The following is a 12498-nucleotide window of genomic DNA, read 5'->3' as shown; positions in this document are numbered from 1 at the left end:
GTATTAGTGATTATATGTCTGTAGCATACATTTCAATTGTGATATCTCCACATATAGAATAGTATGCGGCTATTAGAAAGGATGAATTACAAAGAAATCCATGCTAAGACACATCATAATTGAACTTCTGAAAATGAAAAACAGAAAAAATCCTGAAGTCAGCCAAAGAAAAAAGATGCACTACTTATAAGTGGACATCAATTTGAATGATAACAGATTCCTCACCTGAAACCAAGCAGGCCAGAAGATAGTGGCACAAAATTTTTCAAGCACAGAAAGAGCAGAACTGTCAGATTAGGGCAGGAAACACATAAGATGAGCCTAGAACACCTTGTAGAGCCAGAAAGTAAGAAAGTGCTCAAAAGGAAAAATAACCACAATGATAGGGGTATGTCAAAGGGACACAGGAGCCAACTAAAAGAGCTCCCAATGGCAAAAGCTAGAACAATTTGAGCAACACAAAAAAGTAGTATTGGGGCTTCCCTGGTGGCGCAGTGGTTGACAGTCCGCCTGCCGATGCAGGGGACATGGGTTCGTGCCCCGGTCCGGGAAGATCCCACATGCCGCGAAGCGGCTGGGCCCGTGAGCCATGGCTGCTGAGTCTGCGCGTCTGGAGCCTGTGCTCCGCAACGGGAGAGGCTACAACAGTGAGAGGCCCGCGTACCGCAAAAAAAAAAAAAAAAAAAAAAAAAAAGTAGTATTGGATTATAATCCAAAGTATAAAATAAATACCCATAAGTCTATACTGATATAATGATTGACTGATTGGATGGATAAATACATACATACAAACATACATTTATTCATACACACATACATACATATATGGGGGGAAAGAGACAAATCTCCCAATCAAAATTCTAAATAATTTATGTAGATAGTTTGCTCTCAAGGAGGTAGAGCAAAACTCTACTCAAGTTTGGGTGCACACAGTGACTTCCAAGAGTACAATATGGGAAGGGCGATAGAAGAGTAACTTTACTGTGGAGAAACCTGACAAACACCAACTCAGCCAGGTGCTCAAGGTGAATATCTAAAGTGATAAGTCATTCTGATAATATGTACCCTTGATATGATGCAATGAAAATGGTACTTCACCTCTGTGGTCTTCCTCCACAAAACCCATAACTCCAGTTTTGTTATGCATCAGACAAATTCCAGCAGAGGATATTCTATAAAACAGCTTTCCAGTGATCCTCAAAACTATCAAGGTCATCAAAAGCAGTACAAATCTGAGAAACTGTCACAGCCAAGAGGAGCCTAAGAAGACATGATGACTAAATGTAATGTGGTATCCTGGATGGTTCTGAAACAGATAAAGGACATTAGGTTGAAACAAAGGAAATTTGGATAAAGTATAAACTTTAATAATAAGGTATCAATATTGCTTCATTAATTGTAATAAATGTACCATACTAACGTACTAATATAAGATATTAACAATAGGCGAAATTGAATGTGGGGTATATGGAAGCTCTCTGTACTATCTTCTCAATTTTTCTGTAAACCTAAAACTGTTCTAAAAAATAATTATTCAAAAAAAACCCTGTCAACCACAAATTCTATGTCTGGTAAAACTATCCCTGATACAAAGGAAAACTGAGAGAATTTGTTGCTAACAAACCTGCCCTTAAAGAACAGCTAAAGGAAGTTCTCTAAACAGAAAGGAAATGATAAAAGAAGGAGGCCTGGAACTTTAGAAAGGAAAGAACATCAGAATGGGCAAAAATAAGGGTATACTATCCTCTTAAGAAACCATGTTTGATGGTTAAAGCTAAAATTATGACACCGTCTGATGTGGTGTCTCAGTATATGTAGAGGAAATACTTAAGACAATTATACATTTTTAAAGTGGATACAGTAAAGGGATCTAAATGAAAGTAAGGTCTCTCTACTGCACTTGAAGTAGTAAAATACCAATATCAATAGACTGTTATAAGTTACATATTTATATTACAATTCCTAGAGTAACAACTAAGAAAACTATATAAAGCAGTGTGCCCAAAAATACTATAAATAAATCAAGATAGAATCCTTAAAAATGTTCAAGGAAGCACAGGAAAGCAAAAAAAGAGAAAGAAGAACAGGAAACAGAGGAAACAAACAGAAAAGAAATAATAAAATGGCAGACTCAAGCCTTAACATATCAATAATTACTATTATAGGTTGAATTGTATCCCATAAAAAGATATATTGAAGTCCTAACACCCGTACCTGTGAATGTGGCCTTATTTGGAAATACGGCTGTCTTAGTTCAGGCTTCTATAACAAAGTACTACCGAGTGGGTAGCTTATAAATAACAGAAATTTATTTCTCACAGTTCTAGTGGCTGGAAGTTTGAGATCAGGGTGCCAGCATGGTTGAATTCTGGGGAGAGCTCTCTTCCTGGTTGCAGACTGCTGACTTGTATTCTCACATGGCAGAAAGGGCAAAGGGAGCTCTCTGGGGTCTCTTTTGAAAGAGCACTAATTCTTATTCATGAGGACTCTACCCTCATAATTTATTCACCCCCAAGGCCCCCCACCTCCAAATACCATCACATTAGAAATCAGATTTCAACATATGAATTTTGGGGGAACAGGAAGATTCAGTCTATAGCAAGTGTCTTTGCAGATGTAGTCAAGTAAAGTTGAACTCATCAGGGTGGACCCTAATATAATATGACTTCTATCTTTATAAGAAAAGGGTTTCATTAGGTCCCATTTGTTTATTTTTATTTTTATTTCTATTTCTCTAGGAGATGGGTCAAAAAGGATCTTGCTGTGATTTATGTCAGAGTGTTCTGCCTATGTTTTCCTCTAAGAGTTTTATAGTGTCTGGCCTTACATTTAGACCTCTAATACATTTTAAGTTCACTTTTGTGTATGGTGTTAGGGAGTGTTCTAATTTCATTCTTTTACATGTAGCTGTCCAGTTTTCCCAGCACCACTTATTGAAGAGGCTGTCTTTTCTCCATTGTATATTCTTGCCTCCTTTGTCAAAGATAAGGTGACCACATGTGCGTGGGTTTATCTCTGGGTTTTCTATCCTGTTCCATTGGTCTATATTTCTGTTTTTGTGCCAGTACCATACTGTCTTGATTACTGTAGATTTGTAGTATAGTCAGAAGTCAGGGAGCCTGATTCCTCCAGCTCTATTTTTCTTTCTCAAGATTGCTTTGGCAATAAACAAAGCAAAAAGACAACCCTCAGAATGGGAGAAAATATTTGCAAATGAAGCAACTGACAAAGGATTAATCTCTAAAATATACAAGTAGCTCATGCAGCTCAATATCAAAAAAATAAACAACCCAATCCAAAAATGGGCAGAAGACCTAAATAGACATTTCTCCAAAGAAGATATACAGATTGCCAACAAACACATGAAAGGATGCTCAACATCCCTAATCATTAGAGAAATGCAAATCAAAACTACAATGAGGTATCACCTCACACCAGTCAGAATGGCCATCATCAAAAAATCTACAAACAATAAATGCTGGAGAGGGTTTGGAGAAAAGGAATGCCTCTTGCACTGTTGGTGGGAATGTAAATTAATACAACCACTATGGAGAACAGTATGGAGGTCCCTTAAAAAACTGAAAATAGAACTACCATACGACCCAGCAATCCCACTACTGGGCATATACCCTGAGAAAACCATAATTCAAAAAGAGTCATGTACCAAAATGTTCATTGCAGCTCTATTTACTATAGCCGGGATATGGAAGCAACCTAAGTGTCCATCAACAGATGAATGGATAAAGAAGATGTGGCACATATATATACAATGGAATATTACTCAGCCATAAAAAGAAACGAAATTGAGTTATTTGTCATGAGGTGGATGGACCTAGAGTCTGTCATACAGAGTGAAGTCAGAAAGAGAAAAAAAAATACCGTATGCTAACATATATATATGGACCAAAAAAAAAAAAAAAGGTTTTCTGAAGAACCTTAGGGGCAGGACAAGAATAAAGACGCAGATGTAGAGAATGGACTTGAGGGGCGGGGGAAGGGTAAGCTGGGACAAAGTGAAAGAGTGGCATGGACTTAAAAGTACTACCAAATGTAAAATAGATAGCTAGTGGGAAGCAGCCGCATAGCACAGGGAGATCAGCTCGGTGCTCTGTGACCACCTAGAGGGGTGGGATAGGGAGGGTGGAAGGGAGACACAAGAGGGAGGGGATATGGGGATATATGTATATGTATAGCTGACTCACTTTGTTATACAGCAGCAGCTAACACAGCAATGTAAAGCAATTATACTCCAGTAAAGATGTTAAAAAAAAAAAAAGAAAAGGGAAGCTCCTCCTCTTGACGATGGTAAGAATCCCATATAGAGTATATCGGTGGAGTAGAGAGATGTAGCTCAGTGGGGTACCCTGCAGCGCCTCGCAGGCACAGCTCCTCCAAAACCGTGATTGGTCTGGCCTGGGTGGGGAAGGGGGCAACCTGGGACTGAACCCCCTCCGGCAGCTGGCCCTCTCCTTCTCTCAGCACTCCCCGGCTCTCAGCGGCACACTTGTTTTTCCACCCAAATCGCTCCCTTCTCCCCTCTACCCGCTCCCAAGTCCCCAGAGCCCCTGCCGGCCTCCACCCCCTGGCCCCACGGTGCTCAGTCCCCGCCCCCGCCACCTTGCCTATGCACCCCTGCCCAGGCGCTTCAGTCGCCTTGCTCTAGCCACCCCACCCCCAACCAAATCAGGCAATCTCCAAGATGTGAATAAAGCAGAGGGGGAGCGGACAGCAAAATGAAGGCTGCCCACCGCCACAGGACAGGTATGTAGGTGGCCAGGAAAATGACCAAAGAAACACACGCAGGTGAGGACAGCTATATTGTGTGCGTCAAAGCTGTGGTTATGACCTCAGATGACTCCAGCGGGTGGGATGGTTTCCACAGGAAGGAAGGTGGGATCGGTAAGGTCACGCACCCGGATGACAAATCGGCTTTCTCATCCATGGTGAACGACAGAAAGACAGACTGGTGGTATTGGAACGCTATTTAAGAAACGAATTGGCCTACACCAAAGCCAACCCAACCTTTCATCATTGGAAGGTCAAACAATAGTAAGTTTTGACTTACTGTCTGAAGCCTTGAGTGAGGAAAGCAATCGAAGACCTTATAGAAAGCTCAACATCATCTTCCACCATCCGTAGTGAAGGTGAGCTTTGCGATGACGTTTTTACAACAGCTACAGACAGTTCTTCTATCAATAATCCGTCTCAGAAGAAGGAACAACTTATTCGGACAATCTCCTCCCTCACATCCTGTGAGCACCAGAGGATTTATACCCTGGGTCACCTCCACGACACATACCCCACAGACCATTATCACCTGGAACAGTTGATGGCAAGGCCCTACTGCCAGGTGAGCTTCCTGGACGACTAGGAGATCGTGCACATCAACCCAGGGAGAAGACCTGGATGACGCACACTACGAGGATTACCGGCGCCGGCGAGGGACAAATACCTGAACCCCTTGGAAGACGCGGGCTCGTACCTGCGCTTCGCCAAGGACAAGGTCCTTAAGCACGACTACAATTACCCCCATGAGGACTCCTCAGACTTTGGCATCAGCGCGGGGCCAGCATGATCAAGACACAGCCATTCCGGGGCAAGTCCCAGTGGTGGAAGGAGGACAGGGAGCGCTCCGAGTGGGCGGTGCGCGTACTGCCAGGACGCTTTCAACCATGAGGAAAACCGGAGGGGCCACTGTCAGGACGCGCCTGACTCCGTGAGAACTTTGCTTCAAGCGGTGAGCTGTATGTGGTGAGGACAGCATGCTCTATCACTGTATGTCGGACCCTAGGGAGACTATACAGACCTGTGCCTGTGCAATACGAGCTACGAGTTTTGCCTCCCGTGGATGGCTCTTACTGACTTGTGTTTCTTGGCCCCCTGTTCTTGCTGTTACCTACCCCTTCGGGCCTGCTACCACTGCGGAGTGATGTGCAGGTGCTGTGGAGGGAAGCGCAAAGCGGAGAAAGAGGGAGGTGGGGGAGGGGGGAGAGGGAGGGAGAGAGAATATGACCTCATCTTTATAAAAATTAATCATCGAGCTTCCCTGGTGGCGCAGTGGTTGGGAGTCCTGCCAATGCAGGGGACACGGGTTCGTGCCCCGGTCTGGGAAGGTCCCACATGCCGCGGAGCGGCTTGGCCCGTGATCCATGGCCCCTGAGCCTGCGCGTCTGGAGCCTGTGCTCCGCAACGAGAGAGGCCACAACAGTGAGAGGCCCGCGTACCACAAAAAAATAAAATAAAAAATCATCGTATCTGTGTGCATAAATACACACACATGAAGAAGGTGTGAAAGGCTGCACAAATTGGTACCCTCAATGTTACAAGGGGAGGGGAGGGGAATATGAAAGGGGAGATTTTTAACTTTATCTTCTTGCATTTTTTATTTCACTTGTTACAGTGAGAACATACTGTATTTGTAACTTAAAAGAAAATTTCAATTAAATAAATTTTCGAGAGAACTTTTTTCCCTCAAACCTAATTTTGCTCTTGTTCTCTGCTTGGGTGAACTGGTACCATCATTCACTTCCAAGACAAGAGACCTACAAGTAATTCTAGATCTTTCCTTTTCTGTAATCTTCCACCCTTCCACTTAATTAGTCACCAAATCCAGATTTTAGTTCATAAATATCCTTACCTTCCTCTAATTAATAAATCTTGTCTATTCTAGTTCCTAAATCTCTTTTAAAGTCCTTCCCCTCTTTACCATCCCTGCCAATAAGGCTTTTTTTAGTTCAGAACTTCATCATCTCTCGGTATTTCAATAGCCTTTAAAGTAATCCCCTGTTTGACTCCTCCATCCACTCTCTCTCATATAACGCTCTCAGAATTATCTTTCTAAACAGTTATAGTGTACCACTGTTGGGAGACAAATGAATACATTTTTATTTTAATAGGCATACTTTTTATTTTAATATTCATAAGAAAATATATTAAACTCATGATTTCAAAGATATTATTGCCTAGATTTAAGAAATTAAAATGGTGAAGGTAGAATATGAATAAGTGAAGTTGGAAAACATTGGTCTATAAGGATAAAGTCCACACTCCATGAATCTTTATGATCTAGTCCCATCCTACCTTTCCAACTTTGTCATCATAAATGTACCATTTCAATTAGGGAAAACTTTCTGATGGCCCCCAAACATGCCATGTTCTTTCATCCCTCTCTGCCCTTCCTCATGCTGTTCTCACTCATTCTGCTTAGTAAACTTTTCCTTTTCCTTCAATATTCAGCTCAAATATTTCTTCTGTGAGGATCTTTTTTTTTTTTGGATGTGAATGCTTATAGCAGCTTTATTCATAATTACTAGAAGCAACCAAGATGTTCCCCAGTAAGTGACTAAATAAACAAACTGTGGTACATCCAAATAACGGGATACTATTGAGGGATAAAAGGGAATGGACTATCAACCCATGCAAAAACATGGATGAATCATAAATATATATTTCTAGGTGAAAGAAGCCAGTCTGAAAAGACTACATACTGTATAATTCCATTTATATGACGTTCTAGAAGAGGCAAAACTATAGTGACAGTAAAAACATCACTGGTTTACAGGAATTTGGAGAAGAGGAGGAGGGTTGAATAGGTGAAGCACAGGGGAATATTTGTGGACAGTGAAACTATTCTCTATGATACTGTAATGGTGGATGCTTTACACGTTTTTCAAAAGCCATAGAACTTTATAGCACAAAGAGTAAAACTTAATATATGTAACTAAAACAAAAAATCATTTAGGAGATCAAGAGATACAAGGTAAGAATGCAGAATATGAAAAAAGAATCTGTGTTACAAATGTATGAAAGAACCTTCCTGAAGTGGGTGGGGGCAAAGGTGCAAACCTAAGTAACTTTGTAAATGAGTTGTGTCTAAGAATATAGGCAAAAGAGATTGTACATAGCACTCTATTCTGGTTGATAAAGTTGTTTCCCCTGAGGGTACAGGCTAGCAATTCTGAAACCACTATACATGTATACTGGAATTAAACAATTAAGTACCTGATGGTGGATTATAGGGGCCAGTTTTCTTACTGTTGGAGTGAGAGGGTACAGATAAGCAAAGGGAAGAAGCTAAAATGATCCACAGGGTAATAGATATGAATTGGAGACATTAGTAAGAACTCATGTTTAGCTTAATACAGATACATGTATAAATATTTATATATATATGTTGTTAAATTAATTAAATAAGGAGGCCATTAGACTGATGTGGCTCTAATGCCATGGTGGCCTATGTAAGCAGGCCAGAATCTAAGCCTATAAACGCCTCAAGGTTTCAAAATCACAGCGATAAGGACAACCAATCACACACAGCCAACTAGACTTTAAGTAATAGCCAATCAATAATTTCCTTACTTTGCTTCTGCCTTTTCTCCACAAAAGTCTCTCCCCCCACCTCCTATAGTTAGAGCGACCCCAACCACCTCCAGTTTGGCGCTGCCCAGTGCAAATTGGTTTTTACTCAAATTCCCCCAAATTTTAATATGCCTCAGCTTACCTTCCAACAGCTCTGGTGTCCGTAGAGGGAAATGAAGGAGACCCTGATGGTCCTCGGGAGCAATGAGCAAACAGGTGAAGGCACCCGCTGAGCTCCTTGAGCCGCCCCCCTCCCGCTGCCTCTGGAGGTGGTGGGCAAGCCACTACCCCTTCCCAGCTCCGCAGCCTTTGCATTATGAGCTTGTAGACTCCACCTGAGTTTCTTTTTTCCGGATTGTCTCCGGAAACCAGCAGGAGTCGACTGGGTCTGGCCCCAAAACCAGACTGGCTGAGGATTTTTTTACGGACAGCGCCCCCCACAGCACCTCTATTCTAGTACTTGCACTTTATAATATGGCAATTATTTGTTCATATTTGTGTGTTCCCCACCAAATTATGAACTCTTCCTGGACAGGGACTAAATCTTACCCAAATCCTTATCTCAAAGTCTCACCAAATACCTGGCCTAAGTAAGTACTCATAAAATTTAAGTTGAATGAAAAAATTGAAGTCTGGAACCTGGAGCCAAGGAGAACATTCCCTAATTCCAAATCTGCTTTACATGTTACTACAGCTTCCTGTCTTCTTTTAAATATCACCCTGGTCACCTAGAAAAGAACACAAAGGCCAGAGTCATAAAGGTTTCAGGGATAGGTACAGAAGAGATTAGAAGGGTTTAAGGTGGGGCCAAGCGGCACTAAGTTGACTATAATGTCGAGCCGTTTCAGTTTCTGTGGACCAAGCCTTCCTTCCTATCTTCCCTGTCTATCTGGTTTCTGACTATCTGGGGTGAGTTAAACCCACCAAGAATTTTGGCCTCAGCCTACCTCTGGGTAGCAAAAAGTGCCCTGGACAGGAGGTAACAGAATGGACATTGCTCTGCTGAGGTTTCATTTCCATGTTGACTTTGCAGCTCTCTGGACTGGTATTTCACTTCTAGATAAATCACAGTAGTTGTAAAAGTTGTTAGTGGTGGTGGGGGACAGAGAGACAGGCAAGAGAGGAGAGAGAGAACTAAGATTGACTATTATCATACAAACCTCACACAGAAAACATTTAAGCACTTTCACTTAAGGTCATCCCTAACAATAGCCCCACTTCCTGTAGGAATACTAATTGGGCAGGCAGAGAGAACTGGGGAAAGGCCGCAAGTCCCCGAAGTGACAGTCTTGGAGTGATCCCTCTATATGCCTGTTCTTCCCTTCATACTAAATATAACCGTTATGGTTTACCATCTCTGTGTGGTCTTTGGTTACAGCACCTTGACAAAGGAATTAAGTGCATAATTGGGTTGATGTTTCCAGCTTTCTAGGGGCTCCTTGTCTTGGGAAACCCCACAGATACAGTCCCCACAATCCAAGAATAAGCAATATGGCATTGACCTGCCATAAAACTGTTAATATAAAAGGGTTTTTATTGAAAATTAGTTTTTGCTTTTTTAATTATTGTTTGGGGAGTAGGAAATGGTGCCAATAAAGAAGCAGTAGATAAAAAGGGAACCTAAGTCCCTTTACTAAGCTTTTCTTCCTTCAGCCACTTGATTCTGAAAGCCAGAAAAGATTAAGCAAATGCGTGGACAGGGGTTGGGGGGTGGGGAATGGCTCACTATAGAAAATGTGAAGGTACATGGCAGACATAGGAACTACAAACCTGAGAGCTCACTAAGCATTAATATCCAATATTTTAGAAGATACTTATCATTTTATTTTTTTAATTTTTATTTTATTAGTTTTTTAAATAAATTTATTTATTTATTTTTGGCTGCGTTGGGTCTTCGTTGCTGCGTGAGGGCTTTCTCTAGTTGTGGCCAGTGGGGGCTACTTTTCGTTGTGGTGTGTGGGCTTCTCATTGTGGTGGCTTCTCTTGTTGTGGAGGATGGGCTCTAGGCACACGGGCTTCAGTAGTTGTGGCACGTGGGCTCAGTTGTGGCTCACGGGCTTTAGGCATGTGGGCTTCAGTAGTTGTGGCACGTGGGCTTAGTTGCTCCACACCATGTGGGATCTTCCCGGACCAGGGATCGAATCCATGTCCCCTGCATTGGCAGGTGGATTCTTAACCACTGTGCCACCAGGGAAGTCCAGTATTCATTATTTCTAAAGTTGGAGTCACCAACATTGCAGATGGTTAGATTCCACCTTGGGTTCTACCAGAGCCTAGCTGATCTGGAGGAATAGAAATACCCCATCCAGCCCCCTCTAGCTTTCCTGTTTCACCTAAGAAGGGGTGGGGTGTGGAATGAAAAAGCACTTATAAAGATTACAGCCCAGGAAATAGGAATATAGAATCCTTCCCATCTTCTGATGTCATACCACCACATCAGTAAGACTCATATATAAAACAGGGAATTACAATGGAAAGAACTGCACATCTCAGACCTTATTTAAGAAGGACTCTCGGGCTTCCCTGGTGGCGCAGTGGTTGAGAGTCCGCCTGCCGATGCAGGGGACACGGGTTCGTACCCCAGTCCAGGCAGATTCCACATGCCGCGGAGCGGCTGGGCCCGTGAGCCATGGCCGCTGAGCCTGCGTGTCCAGAGCCTGTGCTCCGCAACGGGAGAGGCCACAACAGTGAGAGGCCCGCATACCACACACACAAAAAAAAAGAATAAAAAAGAAGGACTCTCTAGGGAAACTCAAAGATGACAGGGGAGACAAAAAAACAGACACTGTAGGAAATTTTACCTCTGACACAGCTACAGTAAACAGTAAACTCAGCCTAACTCCTAGCCAAATAAACATACAATCTCACACTACATGCCAATTTACCTGAGTTCCTTTTACCTAGTACATCATATGTCTACCTTTCAACAACACATTACAAGGCATACTAAAAGGCAAAAAACACAGTATAAAGAGACAGAGCAAGCAACAGAACCAGACTCAGATATGGCAGAGATTTTGGAATTACCAGAACAGGAATTTAAAATAACTATATGCTAAGGGCTCTACTGGAAAAACTGGACAACATACAAGAACAGATGTGTAATGTAAGCAGAGAGAATGGAAACTCTAAGAAAGAACCAAAAAATAATGATAGAAATAAAAACCACTGTAACAGAAATGAAGAATGTCTTCTATGGGTACATCAGTAGATGAGACATAAATGAGGAAAGAATCAGTGAGTTTGTGGTATATACAGAATGGATAAACAACAAGGTCCTACTGTATAGCACAGGGAACTATATTCAATATCCTGTGATAAACCATAATGGAAAAGAATATTAAAAAGGATGTATATATATATATATATATATATATATATATGTATGTATGTATGACTGAGTTACTTTGCTGTACAGCAGTAATTAACACAACATTGTAAATCACCTGTATTTCAATAAAAAATAAATTAAAACAAGAATCAGTGAGTTTGAAGATATGTAAATAGAAACTTCTAAAAATGGAATGCAAAAAGAAAAAAGAATGAAAAAGATGGAATATGAAAAAATTGTGAGAGAATTATGAAAGGTATAATATATGCATAAAGGGAATACCAGAAAGAGAAGAAAGAAGGAAAGGAACAGAGGAAATGTTTGAACTAATAATGGCTGAGAATTTTCCAAAATTAGTGACAGATAACAAACCACAGATCCAGGAAGCTCAGAGAACACCAAGCAGGATAAATACCAAAAAAAAAAAAAACTACACACAGGCAAATCATATTCAAATTACAGAAAATCAAAGACAAGATCTTTAAAGAAGTCAGGGTTAAAAAACACCTTACCTAGAGGTACAAGGATAGAATTACATCAGACTTCGCTTCAAAAACCATGCAAGCAAGAAGAGAGTGCAGTGAAATATCTAAAGTGTTGAAAGAAAAAACCCAACCTAGAATTCTGTATCCAACAAATTTATCCTTCAAAAGATAACAACAAAACCAACCTAATTTAAAGATAGGCAAAAGACTTGAATAGACATTTCTCCAAAGAAGATATACAAATAGCCAAAAAACACATGAAAAGATGCTCAACATCACTAATCATTAGGGAAATGCATATCAAAACCACAGTGAGAAAAAAAA

General features: G+C 41.3%; 1 pseudogene; it reads left to right on the top strand.

Moving 5' to 3' along the window:
• Positions 1-4781: 4781 nt before the first annotated feature.
• Positions 4782-8566, top strand: LOC137216658 (sprouty-related, EVH1 domain-containing protein 2 pseudogene; annotated as a pseudogene).
• The last annotated feature ends 3932 nt before the right edge of the window (positions 8567-12498 follow it).

Source organism: Pseudorca crassidens, chromosome X, assembly GCF_039906515.1.
Source record: "Pseudorca crassidens isolate mPseCra1 chromosome X, mPseCra1.hap1, whole genome shotgun sequence".
Classification (NCBI taxonomy): Eukaryota; Metazoa; Chordata; class Mammalia; order Artiodactyla; family Delphinidae; genus Pseudorca; species Pseudorca crassidens.
The sequence above is the reverse complement of the archived record's forward strand: the minus strand, read 5'-3'. Positions and strand labels throughout refer to the sequence as shown.